At 34.6% G+C, this 26783-nt stretch overlaps 1 pseudogene; it reads right to left on the reverse strand.

The window, feature by feature from the left end:
• Positions 1-11385: 11385 nt before the first annotated feature.
• The window catches only part of LOC149187722 (uncharacterized), a 28315-nt pseudogene continuing 12917 nt past the window's right edge, over positions 11386-26783 (reverse strand).

A 26783-nucleotide genomic window follows, 5' to 3' on the forward strand; every position in this document is an offset into this window, starting at 1 on the left:
TGCTCAGCCTGGTAGCTAGCCCTACCAGGTCAGGAGAGGGCTCTCTCCTGGTCAATCTCAGCAAATAATGATCGATGAGGGCTTGAGATGACTGAAATATCTTCTGATCTTAGGCTAGGTATGAGTGCAAGAGAGTTTTATTGAATAAAAAGATAATTTGTTGGCTCAGATGGAAAGATAGATTTTGGGTGCGCGGATTGAGGCTCAGTCGTGCACAAATCTCAATGGGGCAAGGTAGGAAATCATTTTGGCACTTAAATTTGAATGAGATGGAAGGAATAGACAGGTGAGGTGTTGAATAGGTCAAGAGAAATCATGGACCCTCCCCAAACAGCTGAAAACATCAAATAAGTAAAGCAAACTTCAAGTAGAGTGCTGCAATTTCAATGAATTCTACTTACACTCTTGTTTGTTTAGTTCAGAAGAAACAAGATAGATAATGGAATATAATCACATAAATTCACAATTACAAAAGAAAGCATTGTACCAAGACAAATTTCCACATGGATCCCAAAGAGTGCTGCAAATCATGGTCTCAATTCCTTAGCCAAAATGCTGATATGAGTATACAATGAAGCTCAAGGCTTTCTCAAAGTCCAACCATGATAATGACTGAAAAATAACATAATATAGACAAAAATAGCTCATCCTTGCCTCTAGGGGTCGAACTCACAAGTTTAGGAGCTAATCCAACTGATTCTAAACTGAGAACTAGAAACTAGGCAACATAACAACATGCCTCTAGAAACAAGGGAACTGATTCATTCAGTTTCAAACAACCTCTAAACTGATGAATCTACCTCTACAAGTGAAAATATAACATATTTACATCATAATCCATCAATTTTCATCAAATTACATCATAAATCTCCCATTAGGAAAGTGAAAAAGTCAAACTAGGTGAAGCTGGGCGAAAAGCAGAGCAAAACTTGGTCAAGCTGGCAATTTTTCCTCTATGCACCCCGCCTGATTCTCTATGCATAGTGCCTATTTGGACCCACTTTTGGAGGCCTTTACGGTGTCCAAATTTTCTCCAAGTGTGCTTGTTGAAACGGTTTTCTTGTCTACTTTCTAACCCAAGTGGAATTTTTGAATTTGGCCTCCATTTTCCCCTCCAAAATTCCGTTTTCCGAACACTACTTCCTGTGTGTCCAAAAAGGGGCAGAAAGGTCATTTTTTGAGTGCTTTTGACCTTTTTGAGGGCTAAAAACCTATACAAATTTCTTGGCCATTGGTAGGCAGGCATATTTTTCCATGACAAATCCAAAGATGTTGAGTTTTTGTCATTTGGAGGCACCCATCAAAAGCAAGCGCCAGTTGGCGCGGCGCATTGGATAGAAGAGCTTGTTTTTGCTCAAAAATTTCTAGTTTCACACTTTCTATGTGTATTACCTATGGTCCCACACCCCATTGGTCATGTATCCAGTGGACCTAAACTTTTCAGTGTTAAAGGTGCAGACCACTGAGTGCGTCGCACCACTACCCAAGTGCGCCACGCCTTTTTGCAGACCCGTTTTGGAGACCTTTCCGGTGTCCCAATTGAGAGTGGGATAGCTCGTTGGAAAGTTCCTTGAATATAATTTCCAAATAAACTATAATTTTTCAATTTGGAGTTCATTTTCCTAGTCAAAAATCAAATCTCCCAAGACTGTTCAAAATGTGCAAAATGAGGCTCCCTAAAGGCAGAGTGTTGTTGCAGTCAACTTTTGAAGGTCTTCCTCAACTTCAAATTGAGATCATGATAGCTCATTGGAAATTTATTTGTGTCTAGTTATCATTTGAATCATAAAGCAAATAATTTGGCCAACCAAGCTAGGATAAAACTTTATTTTCCCAATGTCACTTCAGAGGTGCATCAATTCTCCCGAGGCAACTGTATTTTTGAAATTTATCTAAAACCATGACACCTGCATTAAACATGAAGGAGGTTTTTCTTACTTGGCCTATTTTGGACAAAAACCTCTCTCATGTTTCCCAAATTCATCCTTCCTTTCTCAAAAACATCATTTGAGTAAAACCTACCCCGATGTGTGGAACAGGGGATTTGTCGAAATGAAGGGAAATGAAGGAGATAAGGGGCTTCTAAATTCTTGAGGAAATTTTGTGAAGTAGGGAGGGATTTTAGGAAATAATGGAAAGTGGAATTTAAAATATTGAGTGAGGGGAAGGGGTCTAAAAGGGCGAAACACAAGCCTAGGCTAGAAAATTGTCAAGTTGTAGCAAGAAACTAGGGTTTTTGTGAAAATGAGGAATTTGAGGGATATCAGTGATGGGAAGTGTTTAATAAGGTATATTAAGGATAGTGGAAGGTGTATGAACATCAGGATACAAGTTTTGTTGATGATTTGACCATCCAAGAGAAATTACCTTCAAAACCCTAGGAGAGGGAAATCAACTTTACCTAGGCACAACTCAAGCATGAACAAGGTGTAAAATGACCCATTGGAACCTGACATGATGATGAAAACCCTCTGAATGATGGTACACTTAGCTGAATGGTGACATGGACCGACATTTGGACAACTTTGGCGGGAGTAAAAGCAAACCATAGACCTAATACTTAGTGATCAAATTTTGCTTGAAGACTCACTGAAATGACAAAATTTGGTCTTGACACCTTAAAATCACTTTGTAAGAGCATGTTTCATCACTAGAGGAAGGGTGAAAAGACTAACAATAACACAGGTGTGATGAGATGGGTTTCATCCACTAGACTTTCCTTTCGCCTGCAATCTCCGCAACGAACTGTAAAGTTCTCCTGGGAAATTGCACTAGAAGATCTCGTACTCATCACTAGCCAGCTCTGAATACAAGATTTCCTCCTTCAGCTTCCCAATAGTTCATCGGCGGAGTTGATCTTGCTGAGAAACAAATTGGTCCACCTGCTCATCTCACCAGTTTTGCAGTTCTTTCTTAATGATCTTTGATACTATATTCCAAACCCCCTTTCTGAATTTCAGGTCCTAGCAATGGAACCATTTGTTGGCACAAAAATAGAAACAAGGTAGAGACCCTGGCCTCAAGTGTAGGGGTCAACAAGGATTCGTTGTAGTCTATCAGAGTGATAACATTCTCACCTTACCCAGAATGGGTAAGGAGTCTCACACGAGGCATGATGCAACCTTAGTTAGATGAGGATTGAAATCTAGTATCAGGGGGAAACATATTGGAAAATAAAGAGTAGAGAACATTGAATCATTCTATAATGAAGTCGGATCTCTATAAGCCATACATGTTGTACCATAGTTGTTACTTAATTATGCACATACGTAAAAATTTTAAAGAGGCAAAATAACATATGAATAACACAATATGATCCCAATCACAATGTTAATTATTAATATGAAAGGTGAATACATTACATCAAGATCAAGGCCTCTTCCTCAACATAGAGGAATATAACAAGACATAATACGAGCTTATGGAATGATAGACATAGATAATTTCTCATATCTCCACAACACAAGAGGAATAGCATTAATAACAACAACAACCCTTTTTGGTTCTCCTTTCTGCCTTTTGTCTTCTTTTTCCTTCTCTCTGAGCGCCAACCTGAACTACGAGTTCCTTCCCAGGCTCTCTGCCTTTTCCCTTGCTTGGTTGTCTCCATTCCTCAATTGTCCTTGCTCTTTTACCGCTCGGTTGTATCTTCTCCTTCCCATCATCCCTCCGCAACTTCTAGTATTTGTGAGTTCCTTCCTTTTTCCCAGTTATTATTTCCATAGCTCTCCAACGACCATTTCCTCCACTTGTCGCCTTCTTTTAACTTTTGTCCAAATTGTATTAATTCCTTCAAAAACGAATGCCCCAACAAATGCTCAACAAATATGGTACCAGTGGGACAAAAATGACACTCATGGCAAGCAAACATTAGCCTTTTTCAAATCCATCTTCACAACAATATGAGGTAGCAAATCGGTGCACTGGTGAGAAAAATTGTGCAATTCTCTTAGGCAAGTGAGGGAGATTAGTAGAGGGAACTGCGTATTGTGCATTCCCAATAACCAAGGTGTAGCTTGAGGCTTGAGGCTTGAGATTACACAGTGCGCATTCCAACCTTGGAAGTGATTGGGAGAGACTAAGCATTATGCAGTATCAGTGGCCAATGTTCAAACTGAATCCTAGAACAACACAATGCGTTGTTGGGCCAGCCTATAATATGCACTGTGTAGTCTTAGAGACCAGGTTGTAGCTTGTGATTTTGGATTCCGCAATGCCTAGCTGGGCACTATGAAAACCAGCTAAGGAAAGTGTGGATCTGCCCAATGCAAATGTGGGAAACGAGCAGATCTAAGTGCTTATGTGAGTTTGAGTGCAGATCTCACTAAGTAAATATGAATCAATGTAAATTAAGTGCAAAAACTCAACAAATGGAAGGAAGAACAAATGTGTGAGGAGAGTTGTTGCAACCACGATTTCCTGTGTGCAAATAATAGAAAATCGAAGCGACACTTATGAAAGGAAAATGACAAACTGAAACAACACTTCTAAAAGCTAATACAAGTTAAAACAGTTGCAACCATGAAGAGAAACAAGAAAAACAACACTTGTAGAAGCGAAATGACAAAAGGCAACAAAAAAGCGGTAAAAGATGAAAAAAGAAAAACTCATCTTGGAGAGCAATGACAACTCCACTGAAGGTTCCTTAGTCTCCTCGGGAATGCTATAGCTCCAATATCGAATGTACAAATGAGCTCTAGATACATCTATTAAATAGATTTGAGTGAATTAAGGTTTAGGACGTGCATACCTAAAATCAAGGAAACAATGACACTTGGCTGAAATTTTTAAAAATAGGGCCAGTGCCACCTTCAGGAAACTAATGATGAAACCCTAATTTCTAGGGATTTCCTTTTTACTTTTTGTGTTTCTTCTTTTTTATCTTTCAGGAAACTTTCCATGCACACTATCAGGAATGATTGTGCAATTTTAGGGAAATGGGCAACTTTTTTGCTCAAGGAACTGCACATTTTCTGAGCTCAGTGATGGATTGCATAACTTCTAGGATTAGTAATGAGTTGCCTTCCATGACTATGTTGTTTCTAAGCTTAAGGCAAAACTTCCAATCTGGATTATGAAATTCCAATCATCAAGATTGGCTTGCCCTCGTGGGAGGGAAAATTTTGAGGATGGAAAGTTATCATAAAGTTTAGAAACCTTGGCGAATCTCACTAGTCCATGATATGAAATTTGTAAATTTTCTGGTGATATTTTTGTAAAGATATCCAAATTTCTAATAATTTTATATATTCTTTATATAAGATTTTGATGATTTTTAAGGTAAAATAGTTTTGTACGATAAAATTTACGCGAAAATTTTCTAGAAAAAAAGGAAATTAGCGAATCTTTTTATTTGGAAAAACCGTGGGAAATTAGCCCACCTACGAATATTAGCCCCTAAAATTTTACCTGCCTCATGGATTGTGCAATTTCTGGAGGCAAGTCCAGAACTATTGTAAGGCCAATTCAGGAGGTTAGCTTGCGAGTTACAAAGACCAGCTAATTGTAAAAATAAGCAAACACAAGCATAGAAGAAAAGGATAACTCTCAATCATATCATGAATACTTGACAATAGTCAAAGGTAAGCTCATGTCAATAGGTAGCCTCTAAAACAGGAAATGATAGAACTATTTTGTGTGCCTTCCATTCACATTGATGAAGGTTTTACTTAGGGTTTAGTATGAAACTGAATGGATAGTGTAACAAAGATTAGGATTGGATGATAGAAATATTTCATGGAAAGTTGGACCACTGGAAGGACATGTGGTTGTCAATGAGGGCAGACTGATTATGTTGAAATCGGTGCTCCAGAATATCTTGATACACTGGATGCATCTATTCTTACTGCCAAGAGAGACTATACACAAGATGGAGGCTATCATTGGATGCTTTTTATAGGTTGGGGCATAGTTAAAATGGAAGATCCATTTGGTAAGGTGGTATGCATTAGCTAGGCTAGTTGAGGAAGGAGGTTGGAGAATCGTCAACACATATTCATTAAATTTGGCATTAATCATCAAGTATATGTGGAGGACCATGACAGGGAATAGATTATGGCCACTTATAATAAAAGATAAATATATGTATGGTCAATGCTTCACGACATGGATATGTATTGGGGCCGGAAATAAAATTTGTAAATCCTATATATGGAGTAGTATGATAAAAACACTTCAATGGCTTATGGGAGATATTATATCGGAGATTGGTGTTCGCACCATGATAGAGATTGTTTTGGATGCCATGATGGGTATGGGTGGGAATCACTCATTATCTGTACAAGTACTTAACTTCATCCATGAAAAAGGTATCCACAAGTTACAACAAATCTATACTTATCACAATCAAAACATCGATCATCAAGCATGGAGAGGGGCAGAGGAGTTTGGGTTGCCGAAGGTGTTAGTTCATGAATGCTAGCATTATATAGCACAATTCAAATCAGCAGGTATCATTCTCAATGATTAGAAGGATCATTTCAACTGGTGTGGAAATCTTGAAAAGGGTTATCCGATTGTCAAATACATATATCACAAACTTCCGAGAAAAGTGAAGACATTCAAATATAATAAATGGATCTAGGTCATATGGAAATGAGACATTCTAAAAAAATAAAATGCTCTAGTTGGTTGGCTATAAATGATCAAATTATGACTTGGAACAACCTACAAAGGCATGGGTTTTATGGACCAAGCATATGCGTATTATGTATCAGGGGGCGAGAAGACACAGAACATTTGTTGTACAAATGTCTGTATGCGGAGGCACTATGTGATGGGACAATGGATATATTAATGATCACAATAGTCCCTCACAGTGAGTCATTGGTCGCATAACTAAAAAGTGGAACAAAACCCATAAACAAATTCAAGACCCTCCTACTATGCATTATGTGGTCCATCTGGTGTAGTAGAAATGCACTTATTTTTTATCATAAAAGAGACAAGACAATATCATATTACAATGAAATTAGTCCAATGAAGAAGAACAGAGGATACATAATAGGCAAGTACATAGACTTATGGAGGAATTATCCAATGATCTTATTTGTTGGAGCATGCAATATGAGGGAGTGTGGATGTGGAGCAGACAATCATTAATCCAAGTAAGTTCTATCATTTCTACTGGGAAGGTGGGAAAGGTACTTAAAGAAAGGAAAAGATCATTGCATTATGGGGTGTTCTTATAGCGAAAAAATGGCTGAGGTTGGAGAGTGTATAGGTTTTCGAAGATGCTAAAGGCATCATAGAATGGGTGAGGGACAAGACAAGATTCAACCCGTACATCCTTATGGGTAATCCTTTGGTCTATAAACCCTATTAGGCCTTGCAAGCCAATGCTCACGTCAGAAATGAATGAGGTGTCTGAGTGGTGGTCATGCATCACAGTACTCCCCCAAGGGGATTATGCTTCAGTTAATTTAGATAATTACTCATGCCTTATGAATCCTACTCACGATTGTCCTTACACTAGCTTTGATGCTTCAATTAATATCCCAGAATCAGTCTAGTTGTTTTATTGCTCATTCCTTCTTGTAGGGCATAGGCATCAACAACAACAACAAAACCATTGCTCTCCCCCCCCACAAATATTAAAGGCTATCGTCCTAGGTATATTAACTCCTAGCTAGTAGAAATGATTAGAGAAAGAGAAAGGGCTAGACAAAGAGGTCTTGGTCGAGGCAAGTCACCGAGCTATCCCTAGCATGATGAAAATATGGAACTATTTGACCCAAACATCCTCAATCATATTTGTGGCTTGGTGGCTTCAATGGAGGTTGAGGAGCACTGAGGTTTAGAAGACTTACATTGGGATTTTTCGAACTTTTTGGCTCGCCACGTCTAGATCATGGATGAAGCAATAGGTGGAACAAAAAAAAGGATAGTGTAGGTGAGTGCTCAATTCAACAAAACTTGTATGGCACTATGCAAATTATTCAGAGAAAAATGGGATTGATTTCCCTCTTTTCCAAGTATCTCTAGCCACCACCAGCATAATGGAAATCTTAGTAGACTTGAACTCCTCCCACCAGACTAGCTCCCTTCCTCTCCCCCTGGTGGAAGCGAAAGGTAAAGGTATTGTAATATAGGGATCCTCTCCCAGCCAAAAACCTAAAACCAAAGTCAACATTTAGATGATATCTTCATCCAATGACACCTAGGTGGCTAAAGGTGAGCCCTCTCAGCATGAAATAAGCTCATAAGGCTTCCTCATCATTGAAAAATAGGTGGAAGAAGTTACTCCTATCGATGTTGGAGTAGGCAAACATGGCCTTAGAAAAGCACTGCAAAAATCCTCCAGCTCCAGAGGAAAACATGTGGCTCGACTACGTCATCCTATAGGCATTTTCCCGTTGTATTTTATTTTAGTTGTCTTTGCTGTTTAGTATTTGATGGAAACTCCAGAGAGAAACCTTTTTGTAGGGGTGAGGCTCACTTTTGTTAGCCATATCAATATTTTTTCTTGGTCCATGTCTTTCAATTAGATTTTCAACTATACAGAAGTTCCATTTGGTTTCCCTATCACAGACAGATAGACCTTCCTTAGTTTTTTATAGTTTGGTTGTTGTACTTTACATAATTCTCCTCTCAACATATACTCTATGTAACATATTTTTGCTAATATAATGTCCCTTACTCACGTATCATTCATCTATGTATAACATTTCATGTTATTTTGTTATTGTTACTGAAAAAAACAAGACAAATTGTAAAACCAATCATGGCATGTTCCTAGGCCATTCAATTTCAAATGCCTTCATATGTGCCACTACCTTGACATGTGCAACCACAAGGTCTCATAGCAGAGTCACTATTCTTCTAGCGATAAAATGGGGTAGAAAGCAAACCAACATATTTAATGCATACAAGGGAGCATGCATTCAGTTTAATGCATTGTTTTACCATATGAATATCGAAAAGCTGGCACAAATTAAATATTTAAATAATTAAGTTTTCAAATGTTGATAGCTAAATCAACACTTACTTAGATTTAAGCTAGAAATTGCACCAAGAGGTGCAAAGGAACAGTGAATAAGTCCCTCACAATAGTACAAAAAGCCTATTTTTGCAACAAAAAAAATGGAACCCCTTCAGCTTTTTATTCATTCTCCTTTATAACCATTTGAGTTTCTTTAGCCTCTCATGATTTTGTGCCTCAAAATTTTCCATATCCACCTTGAATCAAAACAATCAACAATTTCTTAAAAAATATTATTACACTATATCTAAATAAAACTTTAAATAAAATCTAAGAATAAAAATAAAAACTAATATAAAATTTTAATTAAATTAAAATTATTAACTAAAAATAATTTTAAATAAAAAATAATTTTAAATAACTCAAACTATAACATAAATATATAAAATTTTAATTTATATTCTAATATTATCTTTCAAACAAAAATCAAATTTGTTAAATAATAAAATCAGAAATCAATGTTACTAAATCAAAGCTAAATACTTAATCTTAAACCAAAATTAAAATAAATGTAAGATAAACTACTTTGGTTTTTAACTATAACTAAAGAAAACAAGTAATATAACTAAAGTAAAGTAACTTGGATAAGATAAACTAACAAAAACTAAAATGACTACCATAGACCAAAAACTAAAATCGCTACTAACAGAGTCATGACATAAAATGAAAGGAAACTATGAAGTTCATATGATCAGAACACCCTGTCACTAAATTCATATTATCATCGAAGATATGTTGAATTCCAAGCTTTTCCAATAACCATTGTACATCGTTTGCAATAACCATGTCACCCCCATAGTTGTCCAAGGTATTGAAATTTAAGATAGGTCCCATATTTGAATGAAGGTCGTCTATATTATATTTACAAAATCATTGCTCATTTGATCAATCCTACCTCCGGACAAGTGGTATTTTCCAAGATAACTTATAATATGTGGGTCTTTTGGATTGCAAAGTTCAGGAAACTTAGATTCCCATTATCTCAAAAACCCAAACATGAACATAAAACTTGTAGAAACTATAAAATTTTTGAACCCAAATAAGGGACATGGATACAATAATACTCCAATACATAGACATGGCAGACACATTTGAAATTCTTGTTGTTGCAGTGCTCATGTATGGTCATTCTTGAATTGGAAAAAATGAGAAGGAAAAATAGCAGAAAAGCACAAGTTGTCTTTTTCCACCTAGGTAGCTGCAAATGTTGGAGCTGAAAATAACATCAAAGCAACATAGGGTTTGGCATCAGACGGGGCCAAAGAACCCATATTTTCTCCCAAATTTTACTAATGTGGAATCTGGAGGAGAACTTATCTTAGAAACCAGAGAAATGAAGGTCAATCACTATGAAGGTAGTAAAGGTCTCCCATATTGAACAAATGTCAATTACAAAAAGGCCCAAAAATTATCAATACTAAAACAATCATATCACAAGAAATGCTCTCCAGATAGGTAGTTCGTTTTTTTTTAAAACTATCATATTAAACAAATATAAAAAATACACGGAAAGCAATTTGCTTCAGTGGAAAGTAAACAATGGATAAAAAGCTCAAATATATGATTACACAAAGTTAAAAAAAATCAAAAAATGAACTCTTTGGTTAACTCCATAGTATGCTTCAAAATAACATAGATTCATAGCAACCCTTGATCTACTAAGTGTTCAAGCCAATCAAAATAAATAATTGAGTACAAACCTATATATGCCTTTGATTTAATAAATGCCTAACGAAATTAAATAATTGAATACAAATCTCTCCATCATAATATATAAATATATATATATAGATAATCAATTTTATTTTTCCTTAAGTAACCTAAGGAATAAAAAAACTTTAATAGAAACCTCTTTGCACTTATAATCAGCCTTTATCTATTGCGAAATCATTATTTGCCTGACCATTCATAAGATCCTCAAATATATTTTTTATAGATTTTCATTTTTTAGCTCCACATAAAAAGATGCCCTACTCAAGTTACTTTACATATCGGATATTTTCCTTCGACCCTTGGAACCTTTGTATCCCCCTGCAGCATCTAACTCAAACATTGTACAAGTTCTGCAAAGCCAGCGCGGGATATCTTTCCACACAATTTTGATAATAGCATTCCACTAGTAAGCATATCTTTCTTCCATTCAACCTACTTAAAAAAAATAAAAATAAAAAAACTTAAGTAAAGTCTCCTTGACCGAATAGTTGAACCGTTGTAAAGCTAGAAAACGATCTACAGAAGAGGTCAAATTTAATGTTCAATAGTTCTGAAAGTCTGAGACAAAGCTTGAGAATGTAGAGCAATCTGAAATAACAAAAATAGCTCAACTTGTGTTAATATTATTAGCGAGTAGTACATGCCATCACAGACCTGGAGATGAGTACTCCACAATTTATTGCTCTTTATGGCTAAATTTTATTGGTATTTATGGCTAAATCATTTGAATCCATGGCAGCACTCATGTTATCCAGGTGGTCAAGAAGCCAATCAACTTCTGCACCATAAAATTGCTGCATGGGAGAATCAACTCGCAGGTTCGTTGAGTTGTTTAAGCTCTCGTTGCTTATTATTATTTCTCCTTCACAGTCTGGCCTCATGGCCCAGGAGTAACAGTTGACCATTTCTGCCTTGTCGTCATGGCTAATTGCAAGCACCCCTGTCGGGTTTTCAAAATTATTTTGATCATCATCGATTACTATTTGTAGATCTATTGATAAAGAATGCCATTCAAGCTCATCTAGGTATTAATCAATACACAACTATGATCAATTTCCAGTTCTAAATAGTCAATACAGTTAGAATAGAGCACATCTAAAGTTGAATCAATGTTTCTAATTTGATAATCTATAGTACTCGTACACATGTTGTAGTAAAATGAGATTGCATCTTCCGAATGTTTCGAAAAAACATAAACCAGATGACATATCGACCATGTTGATGACACTCCTACGTCTAAATTATAGAGTGTTTACGAGCTTAGAGGAGTCGAAATGTGGTATGTCATTTCTGATCTTGATGAATCCAAGGAAGAGGAAGGTGCTAGTTGTGCGTCAACTGCAACAGACTCTTCGCAGGGAAATTGTGAGCCAAAGAAGATTGTACTCAACAGCAAGTGTTATATCCCCACCTCTAAAGGTGGTCGTACTTTGTACAGAATGAGTCGGGATTGATAAAAGGTTTACACATGTTGAATTCTGATGGGAGAGAACAACGAAAATGGATTCAGGGTATTGTCTGGGCTAAACAGTGTTTGTCCAACCAACTTGATAGAGAAAACGCCTTTCAATCTAAATATCTTAGAGGATGGTGTTAGAAAACTAATAAACTTAAACAACGATTCTGCATGCGGAAAGAACTGAAAAGAATCACTGAAACTTAATGCCCAGGGATACGAATTACCTCCAGCCATTGGTGAAACTGTTGATGCAATTTCCTTCTAAACCACGCTCCAGCTGCACATGCAAAAAGGAAAGAAGACAGCTGATCTGAAGGCACTTCCAAGCTCTGCTATCTCATCTAGATGGTGTAAAACTGAAGGGGATTGAGATATGAGCTTGGGGACCAAACAGATGAACATATAGCTAAGCTTCCATCAAGCTTCTAAAAGCTATGTGTTAGAAAAACCACAAATCAAGGTAGAGATCAGATCAAAGTGATGGACCACTTTAGTAGCTCCCAATTATAAATTTAGTAATTGCAGTTGATTTTCTTAACTTAAGGAAACTACTGCAGTTGGTTTCCATAAGTTAAGAAAAGCTGCAATTCCATAAATCAAGGTAGCTTTTGTGTAAAATCAATGGAGTTTAACATTCTCCCACTTGGTCCATACTTCCAAACTTAATGTCTCAAAAACCATTGACAATCTGTATTAAGTAATAGATACATGAATCATGGCGATAAGTCCTCTTATGACGAGTATTATCTTCCATGTATTACTATGCATTTATTCTTATTATAATTTATGTGGCAACAATATCTTAATGAATAAGCCTTATGTTTATTCTTGGTCCTTCTTAAATGAATTTTCTCAAATCAACTTAAGGTGCACATAAATATGAGAAAAAACATCACAATAATTAATAATTTCATTAAAATATCATTGTCCATACAATGAAAAACTTCATAATGGAACCAAGTCCCATATTAAATACATGATCCTTGAATTTAAACGGTGGCATGCCCTTAGTTAAAGGATCAGTGATCATTAACTCAGTGCTGACGTGCTCAATGACCACTTTATTTTCTTTAACACGTTCCCTTATAGCTAAATACTTAATGTCGATGTGTTTATTTCGACTCCCACTTTTTTAGCCATAAAACTAGCAGCTGAATTATCACAATATATTCTCAATGGCTTAGAGATAGAATCCATAATTCTAAGCCCAGAAATGAAATTCTTAAGCCATACACCATGTAAAGCAGCCTCAAAATAGGATATACATAAGCATGTAGTCTTTGGTCCCTTGAAGGTACCTCATTACTTTCTTTGCAGCTCTCCAGTGGTCTAAACCTGGATCACTCTGATATCGTCCCATCATTCCCACAACAACTGCAATGTCAGGTCTTGTGTAGACTTGAGCATACATTAGGAATTGCTGATCTCTGAGGTCTAGTAGATCTTCTTAATGTTGTACCATCATCTTCCTGAGAAGTATGTGGTTCAACTTGTTGTTCAAAAGTTCTTGGCAACTCTTGAACTCCTTGATCTACTGGAATATCGTTAGCAGCTTGTGGAACTTCAACAATTGGTTGTTCAACACCAGTTTGTACTTGAGGGGTGCTATGAATAATAATAAATCTTTCACTTGAAGTGGAAGGTTGAGATTCTGAATGATCTTTCTCAGAAACTATGTTTCTGGTTTGATCGCTCCCACTGATGAAGTCATTTTCAAGAAACTTTGCATTTCCTGATTCCACAATCCTAGTGCTGTGAGATGGACAATAAAATCTATAAGTATGTATGATTTCTAATATGTCTGAACTCCTATTGGCACCTTTCTTTGACTTGTTGGTCTGCTTTCCCTTTATGCAGTCCACACAAGTCTCAAGATCAGTAAAATCTAGAGTATTAAGTATTCCTTCATTTACCAATCTTTTAATTCTATCTATGGAGATATGACCTAGTCTCCGGTGCCATAATTTAGAGGAATCTTCATTAACAACACATCTTTTAGTGCCAGTATGAACATGCATTGAATCATATGTGACATTGTTTTGTAAATTAATGCAGTAAAGACCATTAGACAAAATACCATTCCCAACATAATCAGATTTATAGAATAGACTGAAAGATTTTTCTGAAAAGTTTAAGGAATATCCAAAAGGTACAAGCCTTGAAACTGAAATCAAGTTTCTAGAAAAACTTGGAACGTAAAAGGTCTTTTCTAACTCCAAAACAAAGCCACTACTTAAAGTTAAATAACATGTTCTTATAGCTTCCACATGCGAGCCCATCTTGTTTCCTGATAAGATGCTTTGCTCACTTCCTACTGGCTTCCTTAGGTTTTGCAAACCTTTGCAAGGAATTCGAAATGTGAATTGTTGATCCAGAATCAATCCACCATGTGTTAATATTAATATTAACCATATCAGATTCATAACAAACAAACGAGATTACTTCCTCAAGTTCGGGAATGTCAGAACGAATTTCAGAGAAATTTGCAGGTTGTACTACTGCATCAAAATAAAGAATCACATGCTTATGTTGAGGCTTAATAAACTTTCATGTTCTACCAATGTAAAACATGGTAAAAAGAATTGAATCAAATGACATGAAAATTGCCTGTGGGCTAAATTTTCAATTCAAACAGATTCAATAAAACTTTATGAACTTTCATGTTTTACCATTGTAAAACATGCTAAAAAGAATTGAATCAAATGACATGAAAATTGCCTGTGGGCTAAATTTTCAATTCAAACAGATTCAATAAAAATTTATGATAAAACTTATTAATTCATAACTCCTGTGGGTAGGTTATGAAATTTTATCCTAATTAATCACATAAATATAATAAAAATTTCTGTGGGATAAAATTTATTATATTCAGTGTAATTAATTAAAATTTAATGTCTAAATAATCTTTATGTGATCTTGCCAATCAATATATAATTTTATTTAATTAAAGATGCTGTGGCTATTCTCTAATTAATTAAAATCATATGGATCACTAGACATTATTTTGTTGCATAAACAAAACTTAACCAGAGAGAAAAATAATGTTTACTGAAAGGAGTAAATCAAAATGACATTTTAATAAACTCCATAAAACTGTAATAATTCTCCAGCAAAATCAAAAGCAGTCAGCATTACCGAAAATGACTACAAATTGATTGTTCAATTTATAAACTTAACCCGGAGATTGACTGAATCAGCTTTGATCTACTTTGCATTTGCATAGCAAATGCAGTTCGAAGACTAGCTGGCTTGACTTCAGGCTCCGTCCTTAAGTTTATAAAACAACAAAATAGACCAGCAAACAAGCTATTTTGCTCACAAGATCTGAACCATGATTTATATCAACAGCAACCTTTATTCACACACAAATATTGTTCCTTCAATCCATAAAAAAAGGAAACATATTTACTGATTTGTTGTGATATTATTTAAATGAAAATAATATAAATGAATAAATTATTTTCAATGATCAATTAATGAATTTGCTTGAAAATGAATATAATGTGGTTTAACTTTCCGATTCTAAAATGGATAATGTCCCATTTCATTTTCAAGAATCTAATCCAACTGATCATTCAATTCATTCAGATGGGCTGCATATAATCAAGCATATAACGCTTCATTGTCAAACATCAGCTGATGCATCAGACACTAGCAAACATGTGCAACAATGATTGGAAGATGCACGTCTTGGACAAAATAATGAGAAAGCGCTTAAAGTCAATCAGCAGTGAAATCGCCATGAGCAATGTTGCTGCTGAGTGCATATAAACCTAACACATTATATGTGTATACATCTACACATATAAGCTACAAACATGAGAAAATACAAGAGAAAACCAACGTTGCATGATACAAAACGAAGCAGAAGCAAACACAAATGAGGCAGCTACTACTCCAACATGTGCAACATGCACAGCCGAAAAATAGTTCGACACTTCCTTGATTTACATTGTGGAAACGGTTTATAACTAACACCGAAAACCAATTCATACAAACCAGTGGGAATTTATATAGTTTCCGAGTTTCTTGATGGGCATTTTGGAATCGAGGCGAATATAATGCAATCACTCAATCAAGGATTCCCTTTCCAGAATAGCAGAGATCACGCCTGGAAATTCACCTTATCCTTCTCCAATGAAGTTTCGATATATATATATCAAATATCATCGGTTTATGAAATATCCCTTCGAAAACCAACACACGACATAGGCCGCAACTTCCAACTTACGTTAAAGATAACTACCTATGTTTTCCCATATGTTGTTTAAGGATGTTGACTACCTGTCTAGAGACATTCTTAATGCGTTGTTCGAGACAGAGACTCGAAAGAAATTCAAATTGACCAAAAAAGGGAAAAGTATCCATTGGTGGCAGCTTAAATTGACTGAAAAAAAAAACTGGCAACAGTCCACGAGATTAACATATATTCCGCCCACGAGCTCAGTCCAATGTGATGAATATCATCTGCTGTTAAATACATTTGTAAATTTTATGGGAGGGTTGAAGTTCAATCACCTTAGTCTTTTTAACAACATTTAGTTACCAACTGTTAGAAAACTAATAAACTTAAACAGCGATTCTGCATGCGGAAAGAACTGAAAAGAATCACTGAAACTTAATGCCCAGGGATACGAATTACCTCCAGCCATTGGTGAAACTGTTGATGCAATTTCCTTCTAAAACACCACGCTCCAGCTGCACATGCAAAAAGGAAAGAAGACAGCTGCTCTGAAGGCACTTCCAAGCTCTGCTATCTCAACTAGATGGTGTAAAACTGAAGGGGATTCCAAACAGATGAACATATAGCTAAGCTTCCATCAAGCTTCTAAAAGCTATGTGTTAGAAAAACCACAAATCAAGGTAGAGATCAGATCAAAGTGATGGACCACTTTAGTAGCTCCCAATTATAAATTTAGTAATTGCAGTTGATTTTCTTAACTTAAGGAAACTACTGCAGTTGGTTTCCATAAGTTAAGAAAAGCTGCAATTCCATAAATCAAGGTAGCTTTTGTGTAAAATCAATGGAGCTTAACAGATGGTACCATATATCGAAACAAGGATCAAACGTGTGCCTACCATAGCTACAAAACCATAAAATAAATTCATGCATCATGAGGCTATAGCACTTGAGCTAAATGGATTGGATCAAATTTTAATGTGTTTTGAAAATTTGAATTATATTATGTATACATTAAATCAAATTCACTCTAAAACAAGTAAATCATCATTTGGATATTTCGCCCTTGCAATATATTTGCATCGTTTGGGTATTACATCATTGTAAAATATTTGCTTCTAGCTCAAACAACCGTGTTGGATTATATACTAGTGCTATAAGTCAGTTACATTACATCGACACTTCCCACGTGAATCTACTTTGAATCCTTTTTAAGGTGACACAATCTTGAAAGTATTTAAAACATGGTAGATTCATCTCACTGATTCCAATCCAACAACAACAGGTTTTGGATGTCATGGTGGTTTTTGTAATGGAGTAGTTTTTAAGTGTGATTTTTTTGGAAATTTTTCCAGTTTATTTTCCCTTTTAATTTGTATAGAATCTTAGAGGGATTCATTGAAATAAATATCTTAATGGGTGAATTTTTCACAATCAAAATTCCCAAGGGATATTTGAGGGTCTTGAATCCATATATAGAGTCAAAACCAATTTAAACAACTCAAATCAAAATTTAGATGCAAATGTTTTCGCCAAATTCAATCTAGAAATCCACAAGAAAATCAAAAAAATCACACTTAACAACTACTCCTTTTGTAATAATTGGCATAGACAAGTTCCATGTTATGCATCAAATTCAAAACAATTTTAAATATCTATACCATTCGGGTGGCCTCACCAAAACCCATCCCATAAATATGTTTATTTAATTATGTTGAAAATACTAATTTCCCCAATTCTTCTTGGATTCCTCCTTTTAAAAGAAACCTGCCCAAAGTTGTTTCCTTTGCGAAATTACTTTTTCCTCACATGAGAAAGAATTTTCCAATTGTGGGTGGTTGAATAAATTCATGGTTTCTTCTTTGAGGTGGTGGTAAATCAGTTACTCTTGAACCCAACCTACCTCTTCTCCTGCCATTATATATAGAATAAAAGAAAAGTGCCTATTAACTCCTTCACCACCTACATCTTCTCCTGCCATTATATATAAAACAAGAGAAATGTGGGTTTTTTCTGAATTCAGGCTTCCGTGATCCATAATGAATTACAAAAAGTCTTTTGGTAGAAATCACATAACATAATTTTTTTTTTGGTCGACATGTTTCGAGCCAACTAGTGTGGTTCATCAAGAGGACCAGATGAAGAGGCAGACCATGGAAATAACTTAAATAGAGAGCAATGTAGATACCAAAATTTGAGATAACGACTATTTTTGAAAAATAATATTTAAATTGTGATATTAACAAATATGATTAAGTAATGACTATATTAAACATCTAGTTTTTTAAAAATAATATTTAAATTAATTTATTAAAATCAAATATTATTAAAAATTATATTAATGGGAAATAATCAAAAAATATAACTAGCAAGAATCAAAAAGGAAAAGTCAATAATATTTAAATTATGATATTAATTTATTAAAAAAAATATTATTAAGTAATGATTAGTTTTTGAAAAATAATATTTAAACCAATTTATTAAAATCAAATATTATTAAAAAAGAAATTATTAATGGGAAATAATCGAAAAATATAACAAGAAATAAATAAATAAAATTCAAAGTCAATAATATTAAAATTATGATATTAATTTCTTAAAAACAAATAGTATTAAGTAATGACTATATTAAATGACTAATTTTTGAAAAAAATGTTTAAAATTAACTTATTAAACACAAATATTATTAAAAAATTCTATTAGTGAGAAATAATCGAAAAATATAACTAACAAGAAAAAAAAATCAAAGTCAAACTCCAAACAAGGAGGGAAGTCGAAAATTATGAAAATGAGTCAAGACCCTAATCGAGACAAGATCATATAACAAATAAAAATAAATAATGGAAAATAAATAAAATAAAACAAAAATATACACAAGTATATATATATATATATATATATATATATATATATATATATATATATATATATATATATATATATATATATTCAACAATAAAATAAAAAGTTGAGCCCCATTAAACAAATAACAAAAATACTTAAATGAGTTAAGAACGAATAAAATACTTAGAAAACTAGGAGGACAGGAGAGGGACCCAACTTCTACTAATAATCTAGCCATCATCTCTATTCAAATTGTTGGGCCTTTTTTTGATTTCTAGAGCCTCCCTCAATTTACGATGATGGAAATGACTAACCCTAGCAATGACTTCAGCCTCCTCAATGCAGATGTGATGCCTAGATTTATGTGTATCCTCTGCCAAAGCAGAGGAGAAAGTCGTGCCATGCTTGATGTCAACGGCATGTTCAAGAATCCTTTGATTACTCGAATGACCAGTCTCACCAATGTAGGGAGTCCCACAAGAGCATGGGATAATGTAAACACCTTTCATATTATTGTGGGTCCACTTGGTCTTTTACAGATCTAAGGGAGCTCCGAATGGTATTTAAAGGCCTAAAGGTTGAAGCCACCTTATGCTTCCTTAGGATCTTCACAATCTTGTGAGTGGTCCCTTGGATAAAAGGAAGATGAACACTAGAAAATCGATCCTTGGTATCTTTCTTAGCCCTCAGACCTTTTTAAGCTTCGAGGAAATCCTTAGTACATTGGTGTTTACTATACCCATTATTAAAGAAAATACTTAGGAAATGTGCTTTCTCTTCATTGAGATGGTTGTCACTCTTAAATCTCTAGTCACTAAGGTGTTGAGAACACCAAGCTTTTGATCTAGGAAATGATGAGAATTAGCATGAAGATATTGTTGAGTATGATTTTTCTTACGAAATACGTGATGAGAAAAAGAGCCATCATCATTCCTTTAGAGGAGGATGTCAAGGAAGGGAAGACTACCATTACTTTCAAATTCCATGGTGAACTTTATGGAACTAGATTGATTGTTAAGATGGAGGAAAAATAGTTCCAACTCTTCCTTACCATGGGACGGGATGACACAAGTGTCATCAACCAACCTCTTCCACATCTTAGGCAGAAGACTAGAAGAAGCTAAAGCCTTTGATTCAAAATCCTCCATGAATAGATTAGCTACCACATGGGAGAGGGGGGAACCCATGGAAACACCACAAGTTTTCTCATAGAATTCCCCATCGAATGCCAAAAAAAAGTAGAAGTAAGACAAATACCAACTAAATTAGTTGTATCAAGATCTCTAATGTGCCTAATGACTTCGATGGCCTCGTTGATAGGGGTATTAGTGTAGAGAGAGACCACATCGAAGCTCACAAGCTTGTCATGCAGATTGAACTTGAAACTCTTTAACTCATTGACAAACGATGCAGAGTCCTTGATGAAGGATTTTGTATGGCCAACAAGGGGCTTAAGTTTCTGGGCTAAATATTTAGCAAGAAAATAAGTTGGCCTTCCTATCGTGTTGACAATGGGCCTTAGAGGAGCCCCTTCCTCATGGATCTTTGGCAAGCCATAGATTCTAGGGGTAAGAGGGCAACTTTTATTTTTTTAACATTCCCCACATCCTCGAATTATATAGATTGGTGTTCTAATTTATCATATACATATAAATATACAATGTGATAAGGAAATGAATTATGTAGCAAATCTAAATAAGGTAGGGGTGAAATTGCATGTGCAATATATTCCCAATATTCACAATAATAAGAAGGTAATTATAATTATAATAATAGATGATGAAATTATATCTATTTTATAATAAAATTTAATTAGTTATAAGGAAAATAAATTATGGCTAATTATAATTATATAATTGTTATTATTTTTAACGAGTGTTGTTTAAGGAGGTTATAAATTCGATTAGAAAGTTATTTTTTATTTAAACTTCACAATATTTTTTTCAAAAAATCTGATATATGAGTGTTTGATTATAGTAGAAATCGATTCAGAACCATCAAAAGCTTTTTGAACATAGAAAACCCTAATATTTAAAAAATGTAATTCAAATTTCTCTATGACATTTTAACACAAAAAAAAAAAAAAAAAAAACAAATTTCTAAGTATTTTCTTGACAAACTGTCGTCCGTAGATAAGCAGCATCATTAATCATGAGTCAATCTGACCATCATTACTTTCTTACTCAATGTCGAAAACATGCTCATGTCACCAAAAGATTTTTTTAATATCCGAAAAACGGAAGCTCTATCAATAACTACATATTGCGTCATTATATAAAAACATTTTTATTTTAAATTGCATTAATTTTACATGTCTATTATAGGGATGTCTATCATAAAGACGCCTAGTGCATTTCTCATCAAGTGACATGAGTTTTAAAAGTTTTAGTATGTGTCTACTTTCTTTTAGATAGTGCAGTATTTTGAAATCTTTTCGTTAGTCAAATGTTATTTGGATTTTAAGTTAAACATATGTAAGAGATTGATCACATGACTTCATCATTTGTAAAATGTCTTTTTAAGTTTATTGAGTGATCTACTTTTATTTCTTGAGCATTTATCAAAAATTCATAATCTAAGAATATGATCTTTAATAATATTTCTCTAGGTAATTTAGAGAGCCTAATAAGGTTTGATTGTTCACATTATGTAATATTAGTCATTACAAAGAATTATTGTTGATAGTAGCATGTACATTACAAACAACAAGTGGAATTGGAATTAAATTATTTTATTTGTGTGAGGATTATGCCATAAGAAACATAAATATAAAAGACAAAAATAAAGGAGTATTTAACTTTAAAAAAATCAATGCATATATTATAATGCTTTAGGCCTTTGTTATTTGTTTATTAGGACAAAAGATAAGTTCTTTGTTTATTAGGGAAAATATATTTTTGGTCATTAGTTTACCCAAAATCATTCTAGATGGGTTAGGTATTGGATTCTAGATGGGTTAGGTATTGGATAAGTTCTTTGTTTATTAGGACAAAATTATCTTTGGCCATTAGTTTTCCCAAAATCATTATAGATGGGTTAGGTAGTGGATAAATTCTTTGTTTATTAGGAAAAAATTATCTTTGGCCATTAGTTTTCCCAAAATCATTCTAGATGGGTTAGGTAGTGGTGAGATCTCTCATAGTCATGTAATAAAGGTCTAAAGGCCCATTAGAGTTAATGATAGGATATGTTTCGTAGCAATCAAATATCACAACTCAGACTAAGCTCACTATTCTAGTTATTATTAACTAAAACTCATGAGGTAGCTAATGTTTAGTCATAGTGGAAGCTAGTTCTAAGGCTATGTTTTAACAATTGGTTATAAATAAGTTGGAATCCTCCTTATAATATATAAAAATTATTGTTATTATAATATTTATCTTGGGAGAAGATGTGGATTTATCCTTGGGGTTTTTGTATGGTGTGATCATGTCTCAAGGATTTGTAATTTAGAGGTAAGGAGTTTTTTTATTATTTCATGGATATATGTTTTGTGAATCATCCTAACCACAAAGGATGATAATAATAAGGGTTTGATAGGTAGCTATAGATAATTATGTGGGGATATGAATAATATTGTTACTATAATCTTTCTCTTCATAGAAGAAGTAGAATTTATCATTCTTTAAGGAATAATGCATGTTATTGCTCCCTTATTTGAAGAGTTATTGATTTAATGATGGATAATTTATATTATTTCGCGGACATATGTTTTTTAATAATTGTAAGGACAAGGGATCATAACAAATCATATTTGAATATTGTGAGCACCATGAGGAAACAAATTTATTTTCTTTTTCTTTTTCTTTTTCAAATTTCTTGTGGTAAGTTTTTCTCTCACCTATTCACTAGATTATACTTGATGGCATTTGAACTAGAGTGGCCTTACAATTTCTGTTTTGGGTTTATAATAGTGATTATGAAAATATCACAGGATTTATAACTAATTTTAGTTATAGCCTTCCAATAGTAATTTTATATTTTTTCATCAAACAGATTGTTCCTACATAATTTCCATGAGTAGCTCATGTTCATGCCATTTCTAAATTAGGGTTATAACAATGATTCTAAAACATATTGTGGGATTCACAACCAACTTTCCATCCCTCATTTTTTTAACTACAAGCACATAGTTATTGAAATTCTTAAGGCCGCCCTTTTGTATGAGATTATTTTTCTCTTGTATGAGTGACTTAGTCAGGCCATCCAAAGAAGGATTCTTCTAATCCTCGCCCATTGATACACATGTAGTATGAAATAAGAAGCAGAGGCAGAATATTTAGACCTAACTTTACAAAGAATAGAGAAGTTCCACTTCTCCTCCTTCCTATCAATACCACATGCCTTGACATGTTGAAGCGAAGTCTTGAACTTGGAGAAGAAGTCATGTAAGGTGTCAAAACTACTTGGATTTGATGAGATGAGTACATTCTCCAAATAGTTTCCTCTCAATTCATCTTGCAACCCAAACAAGCCCTCTAATATGGTCCATTAATCATTATGTGTTGAACAAGATTCTACATGGAAGAGACAATCTAAGGATATAGATAATCATAGTAGCTCATAAGCTTCATCCATCATGTTGATGTACACTTCCTTATCTATTGTTGAATTAGGATTTGATTATATACCCATAATAATCTAATAAGCTCTTTTTCTTCACAATAGAAGTAGAACTTATGGCTTCTATTCAAAATATTTGAATGGGGTAAGACTGACTAATATGGGATGATCCATCCTCCATGTGGAATCAAATCTTATGTCATCTACAATGAAATATATGTGTTTCTCCTTAGAAGCCCCTCTTATTTCTTGAAAACATGTTATATTTTGATCACAAAAATACAAAAATCTAGCTATGAAAAATAAGCAACATTATTAATTGTGAGCTTGAAACAAAGAGAAAGAAGAGAAAATGAGAGACTACTCTTTAGACAAAAGAGACAAAGATACCACTTCAAATTATGAGGCCAAGAGAAAAATAGAATTTATTGTATTAAATGTAATACCATGATTACATATCTATCGCACTCTCCTAGAATGAGGGACAATGTGCACTAGGTGTGGATCCTGATAGTATGCACTTGTAAGAAAAAATAAACTCCCCTTTAGTTTTCGTTTACTAACCCAATAATGGATTTAGCTAGTAAAGAATGGAGTTAGAAACATAAATTAAGGTGGGTAGCCCAAAATAGAGTGGCAACTCAAGTATGCATAACAATCCAAGTGAAGTGCACTTCATCTCCTAGAAAGTAGGGTCGAACCCTCCTCAAAAGCATAGATATTCATATAAAGGATTAAATTACCAATAGTGGTTTATGAACCCATGGCATCACAACCCGTTGTATTTTCTCATGGTATTATTGATGTAATGGAAAATGCATGCAACTCTAAACTCCAAATGATACTACTAAAGTTGAATGGATGAAGTGTATTTAAGAATAACTACTTAAAGATAATTGCATAGTAATCTAGGAGGATAATACTAATGGATAAGGCAAGATAATTGCATAGTAATCTATGAGGATAATACTAATGGATAAGGCAATGGATAAGGTTAATAGATAAGGACAATGGTTAATGTATCTTAGTACACTATGATTCCATGCCACTACCTTATCACTACCACATGTCATTTTGTTAAAATTGGCAACCAGGGCAAAACTTCATGTGTGTCATCTTATTCAGGGCTAATAATATTTTTATTAGATTCCTCACATCGAGAGGTGTAGGATTGATATAAAGATCATCTTATTCCGATAAGTATTCATGGAGATATGAATTTATTTTGATTATGGAATTATTATCAAGCCGACCTACAACTCATGTAGGCTCAGAAGCCCAACAGTCGCATCTATTCACCCACCAACGTTGTGTATAAATAAAAGAGGACATTTCCTCATTTGGACTCACTCATCTCATCACATCTCTCTCTCTCTCTACTGTGCAGAAATGAGTCTCTTCTCTACAGCGCTGAAATGGGTCTCTCTCTCACACGTGAAGCTGGAAACTGCTGAAACTGAAGCTGCAACTGCAGAAGTAAAGATTGACTTGCGTGGCCTAGAAGATCTCCTCTTTGGAACTGCACTGTAGGTTCATCTGAACCTCCTCTGAAATCCGTAACTTTTGGTGGTGGAATGAAGTCAATCCGATGAACAGTTTTCAAGATATCGACTGCCCTAGTTTGAAGTCGGAAACTGCCAAAACTGAAGCTACAACTTCAGAAGTAAAGATTGACTTGCGTGGCCTAGAAGATCTCCTCATCTGAACTGCACTCTAGGTTCATTTGAACCTCCTCTGGAAGTAGAAACTTTTGGTGGTGGAATGAAGTCAATCCGACAGTCGGTTTGTGAGATATGGTCTGCCATAGTTTGATAATGAAGCCGCTAATGCTGATGCTGCTGATCTAGGGTTTGCTACTGCTAATATGAATCATATTTATTGTATGATTTATCTCTGTTGAATAATTGAAGATAAAAGAAGATTTGATCAAAGGGTTTCCCCACACATTTTGGGGTTTGTCCCTGGCTAGCCGCCACATCTTGTGTCTCTTGTCTTGGCTTGTTTTCTGTCGATCGTTTAATGTTCTATCTGCACTTTACTTTATGTACATGTGATTGCTAATCGGTGGAATATAATAAAAAAAAGAAGTAAACTGTTATAAGCATAGAACATACCATAACTTAACATGGTATCCGAGCTGAGGTGAAGACAAAGCCCGAGCAAGAGCAAGAGCAATCATCGAAGAGAATATTGGCAAGGCTATCCTAAAAGAACTATGGGGTCCTCAACACTCTTTCCTGCTGAAGAGAAGCTCCATGAGAAAGCTGACAATCACGGATGGAAGATGTCTATCGATCTAACCCTTGAGAATCAAGGAGTGTTGGATCATGTGAGAGGAAATATTGTTGAGCCTCCATCAAATGCATCCACTACTACCTGGAACAAATGAAAAAATGGAGAAGTCAAAACAATAGAAGATCATCCGAGTCTCTATCGACAAGCACTTGGTGACCTACATCTCTGAACTGGACACCTACAAGGAAATCTATGATAGACTGGTGAGTTTATTTAAAGTTAATGATGCAAATCAAGTTTTGTTTCTTAGAAATAAGCTGAGGGAAATCAAGAAGGGTAAAGATGAAAGTATGCAAGCATACTTCTTAAGAATCACCAAGATCAAGAACGATCTCCTATCTATTGGGGAAACTATTACTGACAGAGAAAGGGCACTCATAACTCTTGGAGGATTGCCATTTGAATGGTATGTGTTCAGGACTACTCTTTTGAACTATAATGTAATTCCTGGTTTCGAGGAATTAATGGCTAGATGCATTCAAGAAGGAACAAGGGAAGAAGTGCAAGAAATGCCCATGCCTAAAGGTCCACCTGCTGCCTTTTCTTCTCATGCAAAGAAAAGAAATAATTCCGGGACTAAATCAAAAGGAAAGGCTGGACCTAAGGCTAGAAGAAAGTGACGATGTTACATTTGCGATAAAGCAAGTCACTATGTATGAGATCATGAGCATCATGATGAATGAGATCATGGACATAAAGGGCAACATGAGATCATGGACATATAGGATAACATGATGATGATGCACACT

Source organism: Pinus tabuliformis, chromosome 3_1 (genome assembly GCF_031772625.1).
Source record: "Pinus tabuliformis cultivar Carrire ecotype Pingquan chromosome 3_1, CPIR1, whole genome shotgun sequence".
Taxonomy (NCBI): Eukaryota; Viridiplantae; Streptophyta; class Pinopsida; order Pinales; family Pinaceae; genus Pinus; species Pinus tabuliformis.